The 24,295-nt window shown below is 37.2% G+C and overlaps 1 long non-coding RNA gene across 1 annotated transcript; it reads left to right on the top strand.

Moving 5' to 3' along the window:
* Positions 1-1,417: 1,417 nt before the first annotated feature.
* LOC121106048 lies at positions 1,418-23,559 on the top strand. The gene is made up of 3 exons (XR_005838748.1): positions 1,418-1,467; positions 21,607-21,907; positions 23,093-23,559. It is a non-coding gene; the product is annotated as an uncharacterized LOC121106048 (long non-coding RNA).
* The last annotated feature ends 736 nt before the right edge of the window (positions 23,560-24,295 follow it).

Raw genomic sequence — 24,295 nt, forward strand, 5'->3', positions numbered from 1 at the left:
GCCCTCAAAAATGCCACCTTCTTTAAAGGTAGACTTGTTTACTTATTCATTTTCATGTTTCCCACAGTACGTAGCATTGTCTATGCACATGGGAAGTTTTGAGACTAACTTGGTGTCTTGTGTCAAAACTCTTCTCTTTCTTACTTGGGATCAAATAATGCTGACTGGTAGGCTCGTCTGGGGCTCAGATGGATGCTCAAACCTATTGTTAATCAGAGAGTTTTGCATGGATTTTATTTGAATACTCAAGAGACTTAGAATCTGTCTCAGAATTTGCAAACCAGGTATAACAAATGAGTATTTCCCCTTTCTCTATCATTGGTGATGACAGATGAACCAGCCCCTGGTAAAAAGATACACTGAAATTAGAAATGGTATGTTGCCAGACCAATGCTGAGTTCATTGCTTTTAGCAAAATCTTTGGATTTTAGTGTGTGATCGATCATGTTTGCAGTATCTATGCTGGGGGGATAAAACTTTGAGGGATTATTAAAAAAATCTATGTGCTTTACCTTTGTGTAATTAGAGGGTTTTGTTTGTTGCTATTTTAGGGGGAATTTTTAATATACAAAATGATCCAGAAGATATTTATTGACATTTTTGCCTTATAAGCAAAAAAAATTTTAAATGTTGTGTATGCATCACTAAGCATGGGACACACAAAAATTTGGTCATTTTAGAATGCGATAGAAACATGTGTGCCCTTTGGGCTTATTTTGGAAACAAAAAAGAATTTTAAAATATCAAGTTTATAAAAGCAAAATCCCCTGTGAGGTGCCAGAAAAAGGAACAAGCATGATTATTTACCTGGAGTCAAGCATGGATTACCAGATTATCCTCAAATGAGAATGTCCACGAGCGTAGTTGCTTGGCAGTGATAAAATAATTTTTATGCTTTTATTAAATCAAATAAAAAATGTTTCCAGTTAGCTCCAACTCACATCCTCAGAGGTATTGTTGTTAATGTTTAAGTGAGTTTTCCTACAGACCATTGGGCATTTATAGGTTAAATCGTACTTAAAAATATTTATAATTTGGGGCGCCTGGGTGGCACAGCGGTTAAAGCGTCTGCCTTCGGCTCAGGGCGTGATCCGGTGTTCTGGGATGGAGCCCCACATCAGGCTCCTCCACTATGAGCCTGCTTCTTCCTCTCCCACTCCCCCTGCTTGTGTTCCCCCTCTCGCTGGCTGTCTCTCTGTCAAATAAATAAATAAAATCTTTTAAAAAAATATTTATAATTCATATATTAAATTGTAGTTTTTAGTATCTAAAAACCACAAAACATTTAAATGTATTTACATAAACTGAATTTTACCATATATAATTGTTCCACAACTTTATTTTTAAACTTCATCAGATAAATATTTTCTGAACTTTTGATTTATCGAAACATGTCTGCTTTGTTTTCTCAGGTGAAGGCTCTACTAGTGGGGTAATGCTTCAGGACGGCAGCCCTTTCTCAAGATGGTAATAAATATTGTTGCTCTTTGGTCTTCTTGTTTGCATGTAAACAATCCAAAGCCATTTTTTTTTCTTTTACAAAGTATATTTTGCAATACCTATTCTTGGAATTCTTGGATACTTATTCTTGGAAAACATTCTTGGAAAAATGTTACCTATAAATCCGACTAGGGAGTGTGAGCGGTGTGTGTGTATCTATTAATTTGTTTAGCTTGATCTTTTGATCTGAAAAATTCATCTTCTTTTTCATCTCACTGAGAGTTTACTCCTCTTTTTGTTCTTTGACTATTGGCTCTAGTCTATCTTTATTTTCTCTTTTTCTTGAATTCCCACCTTTTATAGTTTCAAAATCTGAGTATTCTGTTCTCCAAGTCTTTTGTCTTTTTTCCCTGCAGATTGCCATCGTTTTTCTTCATTTTTGCTTTATTGATGATGGTATTGCTTCATAAATCAAGGTCTACTTTCCCTTTTGGTACATTGACTTATTTTTGTAAAACTCAGAATCAAGTTCTTAATATTTAGAACCTTTTAAAATTGAATTACATCACCTTGAAATTACTAATTACTTTACTAAATGTTCTCTTCTAATTAGTATATTAACTCGATCTTAGTAAGAGTCCTTTGTTCACTTCGATCATCCCTGCACATGCTCATGATTCCTGATTTTCTTATTCCTTGTCTCTGCTGCAGATATTCAATCACACGCTCCCTCCCCATGCTCCCCACCCCATCTGACATTTAGATTATCCCAAATTTCCTTGCATCTGCCGTGAACTCTCCTCTGCATCATCTTCACTTTCCTTATTGTAGCCCTGGGGACTATCAAAATAATTCTAGTCTAAGGATTGAATCAAGGAGTGTTCCCTCTTTTTCTCCTCTCCTGGAGAGTTTCTGGAAGATTGGCATGATCTGTTCCTTGAAAGCTTGGTAGTACTCAACTATAAAGTCATCTGTGTCTGCTATTTACTTCTCCGAAAGACCTTTAAATTTTTATTTGAATTTCTCCCCTAATTACAGGATTATTCAAGAATTCTGTTTCTTCTTGGGCTGCCTGGTTGGCTCACTCAGTAGAGCATGCGACCCTTGATCTCGCGGTTGTGGGTTCGAGCCCCGAATTGGGGGAAGATTACTTGAAAAAATAAAATCTTAAAAAAAAAAATTCTGTTCTTGAGAGATTTTTAATAATTTACATACTTCTGGGACTCTGCTCGTGTCGTGTATGTTTCCAAAGCTTTTAGTATAATAGTTTTCATAGTATCACTTTATTTTCTTTTTAATCTCTTTTAAATATTTAGTTATGTTATCTTTAAAAAAATCCTAATATTTGTTTGTCTCTCCTCATTTTCCCCTTTCAATCTTGGACGAGGCTTACCTATTTCAGTAGTCTTTAAAGTATACATTTTATCTTTGCTGTACTTACTGTATTTTGTCTTTTATTTTATTGAATTCTTCCTTTTTTTTAATAAAGGTTTTATTTTTATTTATTTGACAGAGAGAGCACAAGCAAAAGCAGAGGGAGGGGCAGAGGGAGAGGAAGAAGTAGACTCCCCGCTGAGCAAGGACCCTCCCCCCTGAGCAAGGACCCTCCCCCCGCCCCCATGTGAGGCTCAATCCCAGGACCCTCAGTTGGAGGCAGATGCTTAACTGACTGAGCCACCCATGCACCCTTTGATTTTTGCTTTTTAAAATTTTTCTCCTTTCTGCTACTTTCTTCTAACTTAGTCTACTGTTATATTTCTAATTTGTTAGGATGGATTTGTGTTTTTTAAAGTAATCACTTAAGGCTACAGATCTCTTTCTAATTCCTAGTTTGGATGCATCCCATGGGTTTTGACCAATGCCGGATATGGATTATTTTTATTATTGTTTAGTTCTAAATATCCTAAATTTGCATTATGATTACTTATTTTGCAAACGAGTTCTACAGAATTGTGTTTTATATTTCCAAATGCACGGGATACTTTAACTTTTGTGTTATTTAATCCTTTCATTAATTACAATGCAGATTATACAGTTTTCAGGATGCTTACTCTTTAGGAATAGTTGGGGTTTGTTTTTAGCTTGTTACATTGTTGACTTTTTTGTTGTTGCTCCATGTGCATTCGAGCAGATGTGTAATCTCTCATTTCTGGATGCAGAATTAGATATAATTCAATTTTTTATGTGTGGCTATTAAATGGAGGCAAATACTTAGAAGTTTTTCACTTTGGGTTAGATTTGTCAGTTTCTTGTGTTTAAAAAATTGCTTTACATATTTTGAAGTTATTTTATAGATGTATAAGTGTCTAGAATTATTATATTTTTCTGATTACTGGAAACTTCTATCACTATGTGGAGATGTCTTTGTCTCTAATGTTTTTTTTAATAAAGTCCGTGTTTCTAATACAGAATAGCTATTATGGAATTTTTTGTAGCAGTTATGTATTTTACATATCCTTTTCCATGCTTTCAACATACTTGGATCTTTATTTTTCCAACGTGTTTCTTGTAAACAGAACATAGCTGGATTTTTAAAAGTCCTTCCTTAAAAAGTCTATCTTTCATTTGGAATATTTAGTTTTATTTGTTTTGATTATTCATGTTATTAGTATGTGTCCTACTATCTTATATTGTACTATCGATTTGTTTTTTCTATGCTTTTAAAAATTCTCCTTTAAAAAAAATAAATATAGGGGCACCTGGGTGGCTAAATCAGTTAAGCGTCTGCCTTCAGCCTAGGTCAAGATCCCAGGGTCCTGGGAAAGAGTCCAGCGTGGGGCTCCCTGCTTCTTCCTCTGCCCCTCCCCTTGCTCATGCTCTCTCTCTCTCAAATAAATAAATAAAATATTAAAAAAAAATAAATACGTAAAAATAAATAAAATCAAGATTCTCCTTTTTAAATGAATGGGTTTCGTTTTTTTTACTCTGCTAGGTTAGATTTGAGGGTATACATTTCTAATTTGTTCTTTTAATGGACACGCTTGAACTTGTATCATGCGCACTTAATAACCTAGGAAGGTCTGAAGTTAACACACACAGTTAACCTCCTCTTTTAAAGAAAGCAAAGATATTACCCATTAGCTGTGATCACCTTCCTCCTGACTTGCAAGCTATTATCTCTCAGCATTTCAAATCTATCTTCTACCCATACAAATTAAATAATAACAATGATTATTTTATAAACATTTATTATTCTCATCTTTATTAATTACTTACCATTTCTTCTTATATCCCAGGCAGTCCTTCTAACATCATTTTATTTCTTCCCAATATTGACTTTTTAGTGAAAGTCTAATGATGAACTCTCATTTTTTAAAAAGGATTTTATGTATTTATTCATGAGAGACAGAGAGAGAGAGAGGCAGAGGCAGAGACAGAAGGAGGCTCCCCAAGGAGCAGGGAGCCCAATGTGGGGCTCGATCCCAGGACCCCTGGATCATGACCTGAGCCAAAGGCAGATGCTTACCTGACTGAGCCACCCTGGCACCCCATAATGACAAACTCTCGTTTTTTAGTATAAAAAAATCTTTACTTCACATTTTTTGAAATGTGCCTAGGTGTTCATTTCTTTTGTTTGTCCTGAATGACATTTATCTTGCTTGCCATTATCTAAGGCTTCTTATCTCTCAACAGATCAGGGATTTTTCAGCCATATCTCTGGAATATCACTTCTCCTTCCTTCTCTCTATTCTCCCCCTCCATATATGGAACTAGATGTGTACTAGAGAATCCCATTCTGTGCTTCTGTGTTTGCATGTCTCTTTTGCATATTCCATTTCCTAGTTTCACTTTGTTTTCATCTTGCTTTCTTCAAAGTTACCTAATTCTTGATAATTTCTTCAGATGGTCCTTTTAGCTGTGCTTTTCTCCTATGTAATCTGTCCACTAAATATTTAAGTTCGATGCTTCTGTTCTCTAAATGTTCTCCCTGGTTCTTTTTCAAATTTTCATTACCCTTCTGTTCCTCGCACATTAAAAGAGAAGTCAATCTTTTATTTGTAAAAATACGTAGTACACCGCTATTTTATATTCTGTATCTGATAGCTCCAATATCTGAAGACCTTATGATACAATCTGTTGCTTCTTGTGACTCTTACTGGGGGTTACTTGTGTTTACGGTGTGTTCTTGATCACTGTAGCTCCTCATTGACTCCCTTTTCAGAATTCATAATCCCTTCAATTTTGTAAGAGCAGAGAACACGTTAGCGTAATTGTCTTCTATTTCTTAGTGTACAATTTTATTTGCTTGTCTTTGTTCTTTTGTTTATTTTAAAAGTTTATTGTAGCTTCTGGTTGAGGGTTCCATGTTGAGATCTAGGTTTATTACTCTTCTTGAATGAAGAAATTAATGGTACTGGCACTTAGATTCAGAGCAGTGTGGAAAAGCACAATGGCCTGAGCTAGGGCCACGGACAGCTTCAGATCGGGAGTGTTGCCTTGCTAATCCTCATCAACTCAACATTGTTTACTGACCTTGTAGCATGTTTCTTTTCAGGGTGAGCAGGTGAACTGGTCCAAGGTCATCTTGGGTTTCAGCAGAGCCTCTTGGCTTACTATGGTTTTAGAAGTGATCATTCTGGATTTATTTCTGCTCAGTTGCATTCATCTTTAACTACAAATCTGATCTTTGTTCTTTTTATTCTTCTCCTCCTCGTGTTACCTCCAGATGGTTTTTTGAGGTCAAGTATCCCAGCCTTAGTGTCAATTTCTCCTATGCTATTTGCATAGTGTTGACTTTGACTTTCTTAGGGCTAATTTCCTAAGTCTTTTGTGGACTGCTATGCTCTTGTTTTTTCTTCTTTTATATAAAATGACATTGGAAAAGTCTTTAGCAGTCCTCTGGCTTACTTTAAGATCTATTAAGTTTATAGTTTTCTCCTTCATTTTGGCCCACATTTTCCAGAAATTGGTAGGTTTTGTGTAAGCTCCCATTATTTTTTTTTTCTATGTTTGTCTGTTTGTTTTACAGCTCTTTTCTGAACTTGTAATGTTCTTCCCATTTTAAAAAGTTTTTGGTACTTTTAATAGATTCCAATGAAAAATACAGAATAAATATGTCTTCATCTGCATTATTTCCCTGAAACTCCAAATCAAACAATTTTAGAAGGATAGGGCTAAATACAAGGCCTGTTTCTTTCTCAGTGTCAGCCTGCGAGATAGCCATTTGATGTGGTGCACTATGCGATGCCATCTGTGGTGGCCAACCTGAACAGCAAAGCCAAAGAGTGCACACACTATGAACCTCTTTCCAGAAAAACATTTTTAGGAGAGTGTCTTTCCTCCATGTCACTTTGATCATAAAGAAGTGGCATCTTGCATTCCTGTTTCTACACCAGAGTCTTATAAATATTTTGGATGGCAGAAATTGTATGGGAGCTTTCACTTATAGCCTCCGCTCTCCATACGAATTGGGACACTAGTTCACATGGAGAGTGGGGTTGGAGGCAAAGGACAAATCCAAGTAAGATTAACCACCACCAACCAGCTGTAGCATTTTAACAGCATGTGATCAGGTCAAGGTCTTTCTAGGAAGTTTCACTCTTATTACTGCAACTAGGTGCTTCAAGGATCTCACGAAATGCCTCAAGATATTTGTATGGAGTTTAGCATTTCTATTCAAAGAACATTGTTGGGTAGATTTAAAATTTTGGTTGGCATTTATTTAATGCTTACTATATGCTCTAGCACTCTTCAAACTCTTACCTGTACCTTATGTCATATCTGCTATCTTACTCTGAGAGCCAGTTATATTATTATTCCCATTTTTCACAGGAGGAGATTATGGCTCATTGAGGTTATATGTCTTGCCCAAGGTATGTACATAGACCTCGTAAAATGTGACTTTAATTGAATTTTACAATTACTAAGAGTTTGGGTTTGTAGTCAGATAGCTCTGGAATCAAATCGTCCTGCTATTTTTTGCTAGCTTTGTAATGTTGGGCAAGATAACAACGTATCTTTGCTGGGCCTGTTTCCTCAGCCACACCACGGAGACAAGAGCAGCATCTAACTGGAGAGAGCTGTGAAAATCGAATGAGATAAGTTATACAGAGAGCTTATTAGCACAATGTCTGGCGCATACTAAGCTCTCAATAAATGCTAGCTACAGAAACAATAAATGACTCCTATCTCCATTGAAAACTAGAGGTTACATCACAGGAGGGAATTCCTGCATATCAATCTGACAATCCGAATTTACTGAGATTCTTACCTAGTGATACTTACAAATTGTCAGCCCGTATCCCATATCATACAGCTCCTTTTGAAGAATTTAGTCCCATGAAGTATGGCTAAATACCAGGAGCCTGTGTAAATGGAAATGTTTAAGCAGAGGCTCATGACATTTACCAATGCAGCTAAATGGGGCAGTGGAGTAGTTGAGAGCTAGGACTTTGGCCTCAGATGCTGGTATCCTCTGTCTAAAAATTGTATGATCTTGGCTTATTTTGTTAATTTTAAAATGGATGCAAAAATATGATGTACCTCACAACATCGTTGGGTGATTAAATGAGATTTTAATAGAAGCTTTCAGTACAATGCCTGGTCCACAAAAAAGATACAGCAAATGTTAATTCTGTTTAAAAACTGCCACACTTTAGTATCTATCTTGCCAACTCTTTTAAAAAGGTGAAAGTTGATAAATTTTTTCATTCGTTCTAGAATTTCTCTTTATTTATGGGTAATCCTACTTGAGTTCCCAAAACTCAGATCATTACTTTCCAACTAATAAAATTCACCTCAAATGATTCCACATTTGGTGCTCTTCTCTAGAAGCTGTGATCCCCTTTCTAAAAATACCACTGAGAGAGAAGAAGTTGCCTATCTCGTTAGCCTCTTACTTTAACTTATTCCTTTGATCCCTAAGCCTTTAAAAAAAAAAAAAGGCAAATTTCCCATTATCTTTTATCCTGAGACTCTAAGGTAACCGAAAGAAGGGTACTTGTGTAAAGAGGTGGTTGATTCATTGCCACTAATAAAATCCCTCAGTATAATTACAGAGGAGGATGCAATATTTTAAAGGAAAATGAAAATATGGAATTCTTTTAGTTTTCTTGTTTCTCGAATAATGCAGATTTCCTTTACGTACAAATCGATATGGTTTTGTTACCTATACTAGGGAAGACACTGAATTAGAAGTGAATATGTTTTAGATATTATCTACCAAGGGTTGGGTTCTTTTAAGGTGGTGTCTCATTTATGTCTTTCAACAGCTCTATAAGATTAATTTTTGAGTTTTAATTTCACAGTTAAGGACACTGAAGCTCAGAAAGGTGATGTAACTGGCCCTAGATCACCTGACTGGTAAATGCTGGAGTGTGAATGCGAACATGTCTTTCTTACTAGATAGTCTGTGCTTTTTTTGCAATACCATATGGCCTTCTGATAAAGTAGCCCAAATATATGCATTAAGCTATAATCTTGCTTAAGCATTTTGCTTTTGTCTTTTTTTTCCCCCAAATTTCTCTTTTACCATCCTTATATACTAGTTCTTTTGCCTCCATCGATGGAAAATATTTCTTCTAGAGGAGCACACTGGTACTGAAAAAAAGGAAAACTTGTTCTCTACTTTTATATCACCAAAAATAATGTGTCCCTACCTCCAGCCCCATTATCTAATTTACCTTGGCCATTTTACTCTTAATAGTTCTATATACTTATTTACGGAAGCGATATCTCCAATTTTAACTCAAGTACCACTTTGTTTTATTTATTCATGTTGACAAAATATCTTCCATAACTGTTTAGAAAAATGAGATAAAGGAGTTTAGAGCTCTGAATCTTTAAATTTCTTCTGCTCTTTATTCCATGGCTAAAGCAGCTGACTTATTTCCCAGACGTAATGAACTGGTAAAAGTTAGATGTTTACAATTTCCTCGAGAATTACAGAAGTAAAGTTTTCGAAACGTTTCTACAACCCAGGTCTACTTTCCTGACATTTGTATTGAAATTCCCTTGCATCATTTATAAGGCTGTGAAACTAGGTTTACCAAAATACCAAGGGCCATGAAGTTCAAAGAAGAAGCTTTCTTTGGGAAGCCTTGTGCAATCATATCTGTACTTCAAGGACTTAGCTTGCGATCCCACATTATTCTTTCACTAAGTACAACGGGTCCTGGTCATTATCCCTGTAATACCAATACAGATTGCAGCCTTTTTTCTCTTGATCGTTCCTGTTTACCTCCAGAAATACAAAGCTTTGACAGACATAATGTGATTATTTTCAGTTCCTGTCACAAAGAGTTCAGACCTTTGCCTTGCCTAGCAGCCTGACACATGGTTGCTCGATGAGCCAACAAAGAGGATTAAAAAAAAAAAGGGGGAAAGGCCTAAAATGCAATGGTTTGCACCCTAATTCTCTGCAGCATTTCCCTTTCAGCTTTTCATGAAAGTTGGTTCACTAGACTCCTCTTTCACTAAGAAAACTAACAAATTGAACTTAAAGGATTAGGTTCAGATTTTTTTTTTTTTTTTTTTTTTTGCACTGAGAAACTCATTAGAGGACTTCTCGATCTGCTTCTCTTGAGTGGATTCAGTTTTACATTTTTCTATTAACAAAGACACTTTATCTGTCTTGGCCACCTTTGAACTCACTCAGTTCAAAACTTCCTCAGTTCAAAAGTACACAGGAGCTGATGATCAGAAATGAACTTTCTTTGTATTCTCCGGGCATGTTTTAGGCTTCTCCCCTCTATTTCTTTCATCCTCTTTGCCTTCACATATTTTTTCACTTTAATTTTGTTTTCTCCTTTCATTGTTCACATCTATGCTGACCAAATTTTTATTGAAATTAGGTAGTAAGGCTGTGGGCTTAATGAAAGATTGTGCGAAAGGTACAGTCTTGTGTAAACTGCAAAGACAAAGTAGGCTCATCTGTTATTACATAGGAAGGAAGTAGAAAATTCAGAATCTCTCGTCTTCCTACAGTGATCGCAGAACCAGACTCTGCAATGCAGAGACCAGTATAAAATAAACTGAGGGACAAGGTTCAGAAATTTCTGCCTCCATCCCTCATTTTTCCTTCACATGTCACATCAATTAAAAAATCCATTGGCTCTAATCTCACCACTTCTCACCATCACCATTTCTTCCCACCTGCCTGTAACAGTAGTCCAAACCATTAGATTGTTTTTGGTCTGTGCTACTCAATGTTTCAAAAGCCGAAGTGATTTCCCCAATTCCAATCCTATCCCCCAAAGAACTAAACTCTTAAAAATGTAAATTAGATCTCATTGCTTCATTACCAAGACTCTAATTGCTTCCCATTGAATTTGGATTCAGTACAAACTCTTCATCTCCGTGCACAGGCCCATGAAGAATCTGGCTGTTGTCTGTCACGCTAACCACATCTCCAACCGCATTCTGATTTCTGCGCTTCAGCGACGCTGGCCTGTCTTCCCCAAACGTGCCATGCCACTGTAGTTCCCTGTACTTTGACTATTCTGTCCTCCGGTGTTCAAGCAGCAGGCTTCTCATCACTGGGCTCCCTACCTCTTAGGGCCCGCCATAGTCAGCCTGTCTAAAGACGTTCTTCCTCATCCCCATCTCTGTTGCTTCTCCTTATTCTGTTACTCCTTTTCTTTTCTTTCTAACACTTGACTCCATCTGGAATTACCTATTAATTTATTTCCTTGTTTACGATCTGCCTTCCTAAAACAGATTTGTGAGTGTAGGGGAGCAGAACACTCATCTGTCTTGTTGACTGCAGTACCCTCAGCTCCGGAAGAAATGCCTTCGCCCAGTGTAGATGCTCAATGTTTGTTGAATGAGCGATCTAAAGATGATCATGAATTGAGGGGGGAAAAAAAAGCATGGCATCTCCTACTCTGCTGTGAATTCTTTATCAGTTAGCCACAGCAGGAAGATTGGTCTCAAACAAACCTATTGTCATGGACATAAAGATGTTTAAGTAATCCATCCACTTGCCTTTTTAGTAACCAGAAATTAACTGCAGCTTTCCAGCTACTCAGTGAAATGATTCCCAGAGGCTAAATGTGTAGCATATTAAAATAAACATTTAAAAAAAGGCTTAGATGAGTGTATGACAAAAACCGCACAGGAAATCTATTTTTAGTGATACGTCATGTGATTCTTAATTATTATCTCTGCTTATGCCAGAGAACAAGAAATGTGTTATGACAGTCTCTTGGGTATTTCCTCTAGGATTTATTGTCTAAATTGGAACTCAATTTGGTTTGCAGAGATTAATATGAAATATAAAATAATTGGTGGTTCTATATTTATGAGTCATGGAGGGAAAGCAAATGGTAGACCATGAGAAAGAGAAAGGTAAGAATCAAGGCAGAACTGCTGGCTTAATAAGTTCATCACCTAGAAGGATGCCTGAAGTTTTTTTGTTCCCTTGAAAATTTCAAATGCCCAATTTTCTGCTGAGCACCAAACAGGCACTCTTTAGTTGCCTGAAAGAATTTATTTTGCTAACTGGATACGGAGGGAAACAAAATCTCATGATGTGAATCATTTCTGGATTATTGGTTAAGGCATTACAGAACTTTGTGCCACTTACGCAGAATTATCATACTCATGTTATAAAATGTGATTCTCACACTCTGAAAGTCAGTGTCTCTCTATTTTTCAAATGAGGAAACCAGATTTTGGAGATATTGAGATCTGCTGAAATTCATCAAGTAAGACCCAGGGTGGAACATGGAAAACAGATGCTGTGTCCATGCATATTCACATCTTATTCTCATTTCTCTTTTGTCTCACTCATTAATAAATGGTCCGGATTAGAGGCTTTTATTGGAAGAAGTAATATTATGTTCAGTTGTGTTTTGTGTTAAATATGACACCAGTAATCCATTATTTCTATAAGACTTAAGATTTATAAATATATATATACCTATATATATATGTAAACTTAAGCTTATAAATATGAAGAAAAATAATGGGTTAGAGTTATGCCCTAATATAATAGAATATTGGTATTAGAAGGGACTATACAAGAGATATTACTTAATCCTTCATACAAAGCAGAAGTACCTTCTAGAGCATTCCTATGAGATGGAGGTATCAGATGGGTCATTTAAAGTGTCTGGGTTTACATCCCCTCCTAAGAACGTGTCTCATATAGGTTGCAGTGTTTGCTATCCTCTGATCACATCACCCTGCTCCCGCTGACTAGATCATGGCTGTGTGGCTGTCTCAGAGACAGTTGAGTGGAGCGCGCCATCTGTAAGATCACGGTAAGAGAAATCTAACGGTGCTGCACTCTACTGGGTGTTAACAGGCCAACCCAATAAGATGATCTTCTAGGCGTTTTTAAGGTTAAGTCAGAGAGAAAATCATCAGGAAGCACAGATGTCAGAAGCCAAGTAACAGAGAAACTAGTGAGGAGAAGCCACGAGGTCCTCCGGCCTTGAATTGTGGGAAGCCCCTAGAGAGAAAGACATGAGTGGGTTGTGGGGCAGGTCAATGCAGTTAGAGCAGCAAAGAGGAGAAGCACTGTCACAAACATAGTCAATGACTACAGTAGCCATGGGGTCAACAGAAACAGTTCTTTGATAAACAAAGGGGCTATTCGATTCTGGCCACCAGTAAATAAACTTTTATTTCTTTTTTAAACGTGGCTATGGCATTTCTGAGACTTCCTTTTCCACTACTATTGAATTTTCAGAGCGTACCCCTATTAAGTGAGGCAACTAGAAAAATACCTCTGATCCTTGGTGACTTTCCAAGAGACCATCTAACAAGCCTAATCTTCCATCAGTCCATTTTCTTCCGAGACAACTGATTGAATCATCTTGTTCAGTGACACCTAAACTTAATCCCTTATAACTATAAATTGTTACTCCTGGTTCAGGACTCTAAGAAAACACCAAGTAAGTCTATACTATTATCCGTATCACGGTCTTAACTATTGGAAGACTGTTAACTACCACATCGTAGCAACCTCATACCTCCAGTCAAACATTTACATCAATTAAAATATTCCCAGATTCCCCAGTAAAGTCATGTGATATAGTTCCCAGAACTTTCAACTTTACCGCCAATGTCTGATTTTCTTTTAAATTGTCAACATTCTACTTTAAGGTTTCATTTAGGGCCAGTCATATACTTAATCTCCCTTGATATAGACAGCATACTCCTGTTAATGTGGCCTAAGATTTCACTGACTTTCAGCTTCGTCATCATTTTTAGGCTTGTAGTAGCCCTTCTTCTGGACATTTTAAAATGCACTGTTGGCCTGAATTTTGTCCTTTTGTCATTGGACTTTTAAAATATCTAATATCTGATTTCAATTTATCTGTATTAAGTTTAGTCTTATTGGTTTAGCTCTATTATAGCCTTTGGCTGCCTTTTCCAAAATGCTTATAGTGGAACCTTCATGTGCTCACTAAAGTAGTAAGAATACAGACACACAAACACACACACACACACACACACACACACACAAACACATTTCCTTTCATGTTATAAGTTTGAGAAGTTCTGCATTAAAAAGATATTAAAAAGGTTAAAAAAATTGATCCTCTGGGCGCCTGGGTGGCTCAGTCGTTAAGCGTCTGCCTTCGGCTCAGGGCGTGATCCCAGAGTTCTGGGATCGAACCCCGCATCGGGCTCCTCCCTGGGAGCCTGCTTCTTCCTCTCCCACTCCCCCTGCTTGTGTTCCCTCTCTCCCTGGCTGTCTCTCTCTCTGTCAAATAAATAAATAAAATCTTTTAAAAAAAATTGATCCTTTGTATGACTTCTGAGAGCCTAATCTTTAGAAGAGAGAAAAGGTGGGAGCTGTTTTTCAAAAAAATTATTTACCATGGAACTCATTTTGTAGAATACTTAGCAACATTTGCAGGAACACAATTGTCTTTGTCACCTCAGGCATGTTATGAATCTTCTAGAATCATGGCCTTCTAATCCATAAGGTAGAAATAATAATATTCGTCTCCTAGGTTTATTATGAATATAAAGAAAGTGATATATTTGACCCATAGAGAGAGCTCAAGGTTTCCTCTTGTTTTATTCTCTTTTGTTAAGGTTTTTAGCTCACTCTTTATGATTTTTCTTCATATATTGTTATATTTAGCCAACTAAGTCCACAAAAATGTTGACAATTTTCTTCAGTTTTCCAGTGGAATTGCCAGACTCCTCTTTGATCCTTTCTCTATTCGTCACAGTATTCACTTTTACCTAGAGCTATTTTAGTCTTGAATTCAAATATCGAGTTGAAATTTCACTTTGATAGCTAGTTTGTTTAAATTCAATTCAATGGCTGTTTCTTGAGAGCGCTCGCCAAGGTCATCGGCCTGGCCTCCTTGCCACGCATCATGAGTCCTCATGTGCTTTTCCATCTTTTTCTCACTTCCTAGAATGCAATCGCATTGAGTCTAGGGACTTTCAGGATTTCTTTGACTGTCTCAACCCAACCTCTAAATCAGACACACAGCTCTTGCTTTTTGAGATGAATAGCTGGTTGCAATATAGTGATTATTTCCATTGAGAACCCAATCTCAAAGTGACCTTGGACAATATTTGCAAAGCCTTTTCAGATTTTGTTTTGTTTTGATTTTTGCCTCATTCTGTTTTTCCTGTGATAGAAATTGAAAGAAATACATGAAAATGAGACGGGGATTAGGGGTATATTTGCAACTTCTCCGTTTTGGTGGATCCTCTCTTTATATAGAAGTAACTGTGCTTCCCTTGAATCTCCCCACCCAGGTGTCTGGGGCAGTTGCAGAGAATGCCCCAGTGCTCGGTCCGCTGTGGTGTGCAGACCAGAAGAGAGTGAGGTGGTGAAGGGAAGGAAGCCAGGGCAGGAAGAAGATGTGGCTGAGCTAATACATTTGCTTTAAAATACAACCTATAGTCATTTGGAATATTAGAATCTAGTTTATTTTAATTTCTCATTGCCTCCGTCTGGTAATAATGAGTCCACAGAAAATGTTATGTTAGGAACTTATGTGTATGAGCAGAACTCTTGAAATTACTCTGAGTCTACCCTTTCCTCTTTTGTGGGAATCTGTAGCCCCCAGGATGGGTGTCACTGCTCTGGAGAATTTTATATGTTCACATTACCCATCAGCCCCTCACCTGCCAGGTAGTGGATGCAAGTCCTCTCAGGCACAGATGGGAACTCAGTATCCCCACCTTTTCAAGCCTCACAGTTTCCTTTAGTGTTTCAGGGCAGCCTTTCTTCCTCAATCCTACAGACGAAGCTGTGTTAGAACCATACTTTCATTCCCATAAATACACATAACGTGTGTGTGTGTGTGTGTGTGTGTGTGTGTGTGTGAAGTATGTGGGCAAAATTTGGAGACGACAGCATTAATCTTCAATACCCCTTTCTACTCCTAATTTTCTTTATAAAGTGAAGGCTCATCCTGAGTTGTCCTCCTTTTCTTAGCAAGACCCCAACTTGTCCCCCTCTTGTATCTAGTCATAGGACTCTTTCTTCCTGTGTGGTGATATGAAAGTTAATGGGTTAATCAATATGTTTCCTTTTCTGTCACTCAAGAGACTTGTGTTCATTTTATCACTGTGCCACTTTCTATCTGGTTGATTCTGGCAAGTCTGTTAATAAATCCGGGCTGTTTTTACATCTGTAAGATGATGATTGGACTAGAATGACTCTTAGGTGCTATCCAGTTCTAAGCTAAACTTTAGTTAGTAACCAAGGAGATGGAAATTTTCTTAACTTCATAAGTATGCCATTTATTTCTTGGTAGAAAGAGCATGGGGCTCAGAGTCATAGAGCCTAAGTTCTCAATGTCACTTCTTATTAAATTACATCATTATTAGTCAAGGCTTAACCAGGACAATAGAAACCACTGTGGGGGACATAGTGGGCTCCCTATGACTTAGGACACAGTGCTTTCTCTTCAAAGAGATGTAGAAGTTTGTTCTTATTGGGAGCTGAAGAATGGTGGTAATAAGCTATTCCAATAAATCATACTAGTAGTGGGCTTTCATAATACCGTGGTCCAAGGACTTCTAGAACTTCATAAAAACATTCTTAGCGTAAGAAATCCTGTTGGGGGGTGCCTGGGTGGCTCAGTCGTTAAGCGTCTGCCTTCGGCTCAGGGCGTGATCCCAGCGTTCTGGGATCGAGCCCCACATCAGGCTCCTCTGCTAAGAGCCTGCTTCTTCCTCTCCCACTCCCCCTGCTTGTGTTCCCTCTCTCGCTGGCTGTCTCTCTCTGTCAAATAAATAAATAAAATCTTAAAAAAAAAAAAAAAAGAAATCCTGTTGGGGTTTCTTCTAACAATTGGTTTATTAGAAGAATTCAGGGAAGAGTGGCACAAATGAAAAGGAGGGTATGTTTTGGAGAGTAAATAGAGTTTTGACCTAAGAATACGGTGAAGGAAGAAAACACTATTTAGGAGCATGAAGAAATATATATAAATATAAAATCCATATACTCCAGGGGCGCCTGGGTGGCGCAGTCGTTAAGCGTCTGCCTTCGGCTCAGGGCGTGATCCCAGTGTTCTGGGATCGAGTCCCACATCAGGCTCCTCTGCTAGGAGACTGCTTCTTCCTCTCCTTATTCCCCTGCTTGTGCTCCCTCTCTCGCTGGCTGTCTCTGTCAAATAAGTAAATAAAATCTTTAAAAAAAAAAAATCCATATACTCCAGGCTAGCCTCTACATGCAATGAACAGGTGCTAACATGCACTCCTGGTCAGAAAATTTGGGAGTCACAGACTTACATATGGAAGCTTTCAGAAGGCAGCCAATTGTCCCAAGCTTTGTTTTTCTCTAGCTGAAATCTCGTCTTCTTTGAGAGAGCTGAAGGGAGTATAAAATATATCCTGAGGCTTGGTGTACATTCATGGAAGGAGTATTATTTGCAGACTGCTCATTCTTATTCCATTTCCAAGTGCTATTGGTCTGTTAGAAATGCTGTTCATGAGCTCCACATGTATGACTTTCTTGAACTTGACAGAAAACAAACAAATGTTATTCATGGTAAACACACACACACACACACACACACACACACACACACACAGAAGGTAAGTAGAAAAATAGGACTTGAACAGAAGCAGCTTGGGAATCTGAACAATGGAGCAGTTATAAGCTTTAGTAAGATATGGAAGTCCATTTATTTTCTGTTTTCTGCAGAAGGGACAAGAACATAGTAGCCATCTTTGATTCTAACCACATATATATGAATTAACAATAATAACATCTTGACAGAGGAGCTGTTTCACCATCAAAAGTTGCCAGAGAGGATACTAAATATCTTTTGAGAGTTGAATTTCTGATTGGACAGATGAAGAAGAATAGTTGCTTCTTAAAGCAAATGATAAGCTAATATTGGATGCAAGTCAATTGAAATACTCCTTTTAATATTCTAAGACATTCTTAAGATTGACATTATGAATAACACTATTATGGAGCTGGCTGGTGTGATAGAAAGGGAATGATTTTTTTTTTTGTATTCAGACAGACCTGGATTTTAACCTTGCTCTGCCCTTCACAAGTTCCATAACCTTGAGTAACTTACTTAACTTTCTAAGCTCAGGTTTCTTACTCCATATAAAGCAGCCAACAACACTACCTCACTAGATTGTTGGGAGGATGATGGGAAAAATTGTTTAAGGGTAAAATGGAGCTTGGTCTTTCACAAGTAGTTAAACCAGATTCCTACGTGAGGGCAGATGGAAGACTGGTGGAAAGCTTGTTATCAGCAAGCAGTCAGCCAGCCCAGTGTTCAGAGAATTCAGAAATCTAGGCTCCAATGAACAACCTAGCATGCCAGACAAATGTCAGAATTTGGATTCTAGCCAATTATGTTATTTTGGCAGTGATCCATGTCACTTTTTTATTAAGGGCCTCAAGACCAAGAGTCAGGAATAAAGGAAAAACACAGTACTAGTTGAGAGGATTATGTAGGCTTAAAAAAGAAACTAATCAAATGGAATTGGTGTGGACCCTACTAACCTGGCTTCAAGGGCAGAGGATTTTAAATCTACCTCTGGCTTGGCCTTCCTCTGCAGCTTTTGGATTTCCTTTTAGATATTCTAATGACAAATAATGCTTCTCATGAATATTTAAATATCTTCCAGGATGAGGTTCTGGAAACATTTTGCATTTCTTTTTGGCTTAGAACTTTGAGTAACTTTCTTTGTGATTAGAATGGAGACGGGTTATTTTCCCTTTCCTATTGGTTATATAGGATTCCGGGATTTCAGACATTAAAATGTCAGCAGCCCGCAGAGAATATGGATGTGGATGGGATCCCTGAAGAGTAACATCAAAGGTCTCACCTTATGACTGTTGAGGAAGGCTCTCTTTATAAGATATGTGTTGTCATGGTGATGGGGAGCAGGGGCTGAATTGGGAAGGAATTAGAGAAGACAGTACAGCATGGTAAAAAGGCCTAGCATATACATACTATGGAGAAGAGTACGCTTCCTTGATCTAGTCTTAGACATCACCCAGACTGCTTGCAAGGTACTGGCACACGTTAGAGAATCAACATACAGCTGAAGATGCTGTGATCCTGCCTGGCTTCTTTCGTCTCTGCTCTATCTGAGTTATAACTTCAAATTTGAGAATGGAAGTTAGGTGTGGAAATTGTCCTGGTGTTTAACATCTGGAGAACTTTGAGGAGAGCCGAGAGGTACTGATATCTTAAACATAAACTTTCCCTATATGCCTACATGTCAATTCAAACATTTGAATATTTACCTAGCAACAATTGCGCACTCAGACTCTGATGGTTACTGTAGGACGTGCAAAGGAGGCGGGATTTTACCCCTAACTTAAAGGAAATAAAATCAGATATCAAATACAAGTTGTATTTTTATTATTAATTGATGAATCCTTTTAAAATTCTGTGTAAGAAGTTCTGAGAATCAACCTAAGAACCTGTACCAAACACTAAAGAACTATTTTTTCTTCGTAATAAGAAATAGCTTCATAATAAGAATATAACTTCATTGATAATACTAGTATAATACATTAAGAAATGTGTACATTGAATTATAGAATATTTCCACAGTCTTTTATATATTAAGTTCATGACTTTTGCCAAAGCTCAACATGTCTATGTTAAGTTTTACTTGTTATTTAAAATAAATCAATTAAAAAATGTTTAAATTAGTTTATTTGAAAAAGAAATGGGAAATTGAAAACAAACATTGCTTGCCATAAATAGAAGATATTGTTAAAAATAAATACAATTAAACCAAAATAATGTAATTAAATTGTAGGTAAATGCTGTTGCCAGCTGAAGGGAGGCCTATGACCTAGACTCTCTCTGTTTAAAAAGGAGATTAACAAGTGCTTAGGAGGGTGTGAAACCATACTGGCACCAAAAAGAGATTTTCTTCTTTATATAATTAGAAAGATTAAAGAGAATTGAAATACTTTTCTTACTATGTGATTCAGTAATGCTGTTGAGTTCACGTCCAACAGCCATCTAAAACGTCAGGTCTCACACTTTGGAATTCACTGTCTTGAGGCTCCAAGGTCAAGTTCATGTACACTATTTTATTTACCCATATAAGAACCTTATGAGATTCGCACTGACAGCATATTTATTTATTAACCCAATTTTAGAGTTGTGGAAGCAAAGGCACAAAGAGGTTAAAAGACCCCTTCTACATTTAGTCAGTATTAGACAACAGACAAACCCAGATTTTTGATAAGCAAAGCCCTTTTCATTATAAGATCATTGTATTATATAATTATGTTATAAATACAACTCTTATTTCCAGCTCTTTTTCATCCTCCCCCAGCTTTATTGAGATATAACTGATTTATGACATTGTGTAAGTTTAAGGTGTACAATCCAGTGATTCGATACACTTATATATTGAAAAATGATTACCACTGTTAGCATTACCTAACACCTGCATCATGTTACATAATTACTTTTGTGTGTGTGTGGTGGGAACATTTAAGATTTATTCTCTTAGCAACTTTCAAGTATATATTACAGTATTATTAACCATAATTCCCATGCTATACATTAGATCCCCAGAACTTATTCATCTTCTAACTGGAAGTTTGAACTTTTTCACAGATATCCCCCCATTTCTCCCACCCACAGCCTCTGGTAGCCATCATTTTGCTCTCTGTTTCTGTGAGTTCAGCTTTTAAAGATTCCACGAATAAGGGATATAATACAGCATTTGCCTTTCTCTGACTCATTTCACTGAGCTCTTTTATTATTAAATATCTTAAATAAGTGAATAACAATAGAAATTAGTAAAAAATTTTTTCATCAAGAAACAGGAAACTGAGTTTCCTTATTTCAATATCTTGATGATAGGATTTTATTAACCAGAGAGGTATTCAGCCTCTGCTAGTGATTTATTTCAAGAGGATCTAGATTGGAAGTGAAATAGATGTACGGAGAAAGAAGAGATTCGATGCCCGTGGCAGTATCGAAAGTGTACTAAACTCTCTGATGACCTCCGATTTAGAGCAATGGAAATAAGGGAGATTAAATGTTAAAAAAATATAAGGTAACAACAGAGTGGAAAGCAAAGATCTGAAGATCAGATTTAGAAAGGCTCAGGTCCAAAAGGGATTGCAACTTATGATAAAAGCAAAAACGATCAAAAGATCTTAGCTGCATTTAGGACAAGAATAAGATCATCTTAAGCACGGGCTCAGGAATAGGGTAGTATGTCACAATTCTGGGATAAAGCTGGTGGTTGACATAGCAGAGTAGTATTCTTTATTTTGTTTTTTGCTTTGTCTTTTCTGTGAAAGACTGACTTCCCCACTCAACTGTATAAACATTGGTATGGAAGAGTAAAGATAAAGATGGGATAAAGTGGTATAAGATAATCCTGCTGCTAAAAATTAGTTCAGATTTCCTGCTGTGGGAAAAGCAAACCCCAGAGTACGATATCCCGATATCCCGGGGTGCAAATGAGGACAGTGATCTATGAAGAAATTATAAGGACAAAGGGGAAATGGAAGATGGGAAAATGCAAATGTAGATTGAAATTTTAAAAAGAGGAACAAAAAGAGTGTATTCTGCCGTTCCAGATTAGTGAACTTCAAATTAATTTTGGGCAAGGTTCCAGAATGAATTATTAAAGAGAGAAGTCATAAAATCCTAAAAGAGGATTAGCAAAAGTTCACTACGATCAATTCATGACAGAAATCATCATTTGATTTTTAGTAAAAAACAACAACCACAACAACACAACACAACATTGCCTGCTTTCTGTGTATATCTGATATTTCAGAGGCACGTGGCAATTTTTTCATCAAGTGTCTGGGGAAAGGATGGAGAAGCATGTATTTAAAGCAATGGTAAATAACACCCTGTTGCAAGATGGTGCACATATGCCCGAACAAGGGATGCTTCACAGAATGATGTCATCCGAAGAGGAGGTTCTTACTGTTGCTTCTCAGGATTCTCCCATGTTTAACACTCCTTGAAGGACAGGTCTGCTGGTGAGGAGTTCACTCAGTTTATGTTTGCCAGAGGAAGTCTTTATTTCTCCTTCACTTTTAGAGGATAACGTCACAGGAATGGAATTCGAGGTTGGTGGCTTTTTTTTTTTCTTTCAGTAATCTAACTATTTCATTCCACTCTCTTTTTTTGCTTGAAGAAGTTTGCTGTCATTCTTATTCTTGTTCCTCTGTAGATAAGGTGGGCTCCCCACCAGCTTTTCTCAGGACTTTCCCTTTTTGTGTTTGGTTGTCTGCAGTTTGAATATGATATGATCAGGTATTTGTCTTGTTTATCTTATTTATCCTGATTGGTATTCTCTGATCCCCCTGGATCTGCGGTTTGGTGTCTGTTGTTAGTTTGGAAACTTCTTGGCCATTTTTACTTCTAATATTTCTTCTGCTCCATTCTCTTTCTCCTGATATTTTAATTGCACACGTGTTATGACTTTTGAAATTGTTCCGTAGTTCTTAGATGTTGTGCTATCTTTCTTATTACTTTTCTCTTTGCATTTCAGTTCAGGAAGTCACTATTGACCCATCTTTAAATTTGTTGATTTTTTCCTCAGCTGCGTTGGGTCTACTGATGAGCCCATTAAAGGCATTCTTCATTTCTATTATAGGGTTCTTTTCTTTATTTTGAGAATTTCCTTTTGATTCTTGTTTCAAGTTTCCATTTTTCTTCTTGTACTGCTCATCTGTTCTTTCATGTTGTATAATTTTTCCATTAAAGCCCCTAACATATTAGCCATTGAAATTATATTATAAAATGCCTTTCTGACTTTCAATATCATTTCAATATCTATGGCATATTTGAGTCTGGTTCTGATGATTGCTTTGTCTCTTCAGAGTGTGTTTTTGTTTTCTTTTTGGTATGCTTCATAATTATTTTTTTGAAAATCAGACAGGTAAATAGGTAATAGGCCCCTCACGTAAGGATTTATGTTAAGCTTGCTAGCAGTTGGACTGTCTTTAATGTTCACTAGAACTTTAGTTACCAGAGGCTTCAAGTTCTTTCTTAAATGTCTCCCTTCCTGATTTGGGCTTCCTTATGCACTTTTTTTCAGAGAGACATTGTCTTGCAACTCCTTCATCTGTAATCCATTGTTATTATACCAGAACTCCATTGCTGTGGTGGGAAGGTGTGGAGGAGCAGAAGCGTTTAATAATTTTATGATGAAATTTCAGTCTTTTCTTTGTGGGGTTGGTGCTGCGTCTCTGGGCTCTCACCTTCACTACTGTTTATGCAGTGGCATAACTTTTTAATTTCTCCCTTAGGTTGCACAGGAAGGCTAGAGGGAGTTGGACTGGGGAATACCCTCCCTTATTTGGAATAAGGCTCAGGGAAGTCTTCCCCCACCAAAGGTAGGCCTTTGTTATGGAGAAGACTCCAGGATGTTTCACAGTGGTGATTCTTCCCCCATTTTCTGCCCCAGCCAATAGGGAATCTTTCTCGGATCTCACCAGGAGAACCTAGCTGGGTTTCTGGAGGTAAAGCTCATAAATGTGGGAGGGCACCCCTAAGACTGTGACCCCCAGAATTTTTTTCTCTCACACTAATCCTCAATCAGTTGCTAGCAAGTTGTCAAAATTACTCTGTAAATATTCCTAATGGTTTATGATTCCAATATCTTCTGCTTTAAGTAAACACATATCAACTACGTCTCTCCAGATTACAGAATAATGTTTTGTCCTGAAACCTCAATTTTCTGATGGGTATAAGAAAAGTCACTGAGTTTTAGTTTATCCAGATATTTTAATCATAAGGATGGAAGGGATAACTTCCAATTTCATTACACTTTGAAACTGAAAGTGGAAGTCCTCAATTCTTTTGTTTAACATTTATAATTCTTGGTCTGAAGATGAAGAGAATATGGTCAGCCGGTCTGAGGATGAGTTATACCAAGAGGAACAGTGGCCACACAAGATGACAGAGTTGAAATACTGAGAAGCTGAAACAATGGCATGAATTCAACCAAAGGTAATATAGGAGGGATAAAATTAAATTCCTGTCCTTGGGTTCAAAACGCATTTTTCAAGGTTGGGACAGGTGAGCTGGTCCTTAACAATGACATGAAAGATATGTGGGGCTCTGAGTCACCATTTAGATCACCATGACTCAACAGTGAGGATCAACTTCCAAATAATTAAAGCATCGGTTCACGAAAGTGTTTCTGGGTATTAAACAAGAAAAGGGCCAAACCTCAAATACATTAAGTAAACCATTTTCTTTATTGAAGACTGCCCTAGAATCTTTAATGAGCTCAAGTTCATCATGATTTTGCAAAAGGATAAAGAACTGGTAGCGTTTCCCAAATATATTTGACCATTGATCTGTTTTTTAACTCTAACTCTCGCATTTAATAGTTGTGAAACAATGGGTAAAATATGTAACCTCTGAGGCTCTTAGTTTTCACATTTATTAGAATAAGAATAATGCCGACTACTTGGTATTCATGCTATAACAAGTAAATGAGAATA

This window comes from Ursus maritimus, unplaced genomic scaffold (genome assembly GCF_017311325.1).
Source record: "Ursus maritimus isolate PB19 unplaced genomic scaffold, ASM1731132v1 scaffold_1, whole genome shotgun sequence".
Lineage (NCBI taxonomy): Eukaryota > Metazoa > Chordata > Mammalia > Carnivora > Ursidae > Ursus > Ursus maritimus.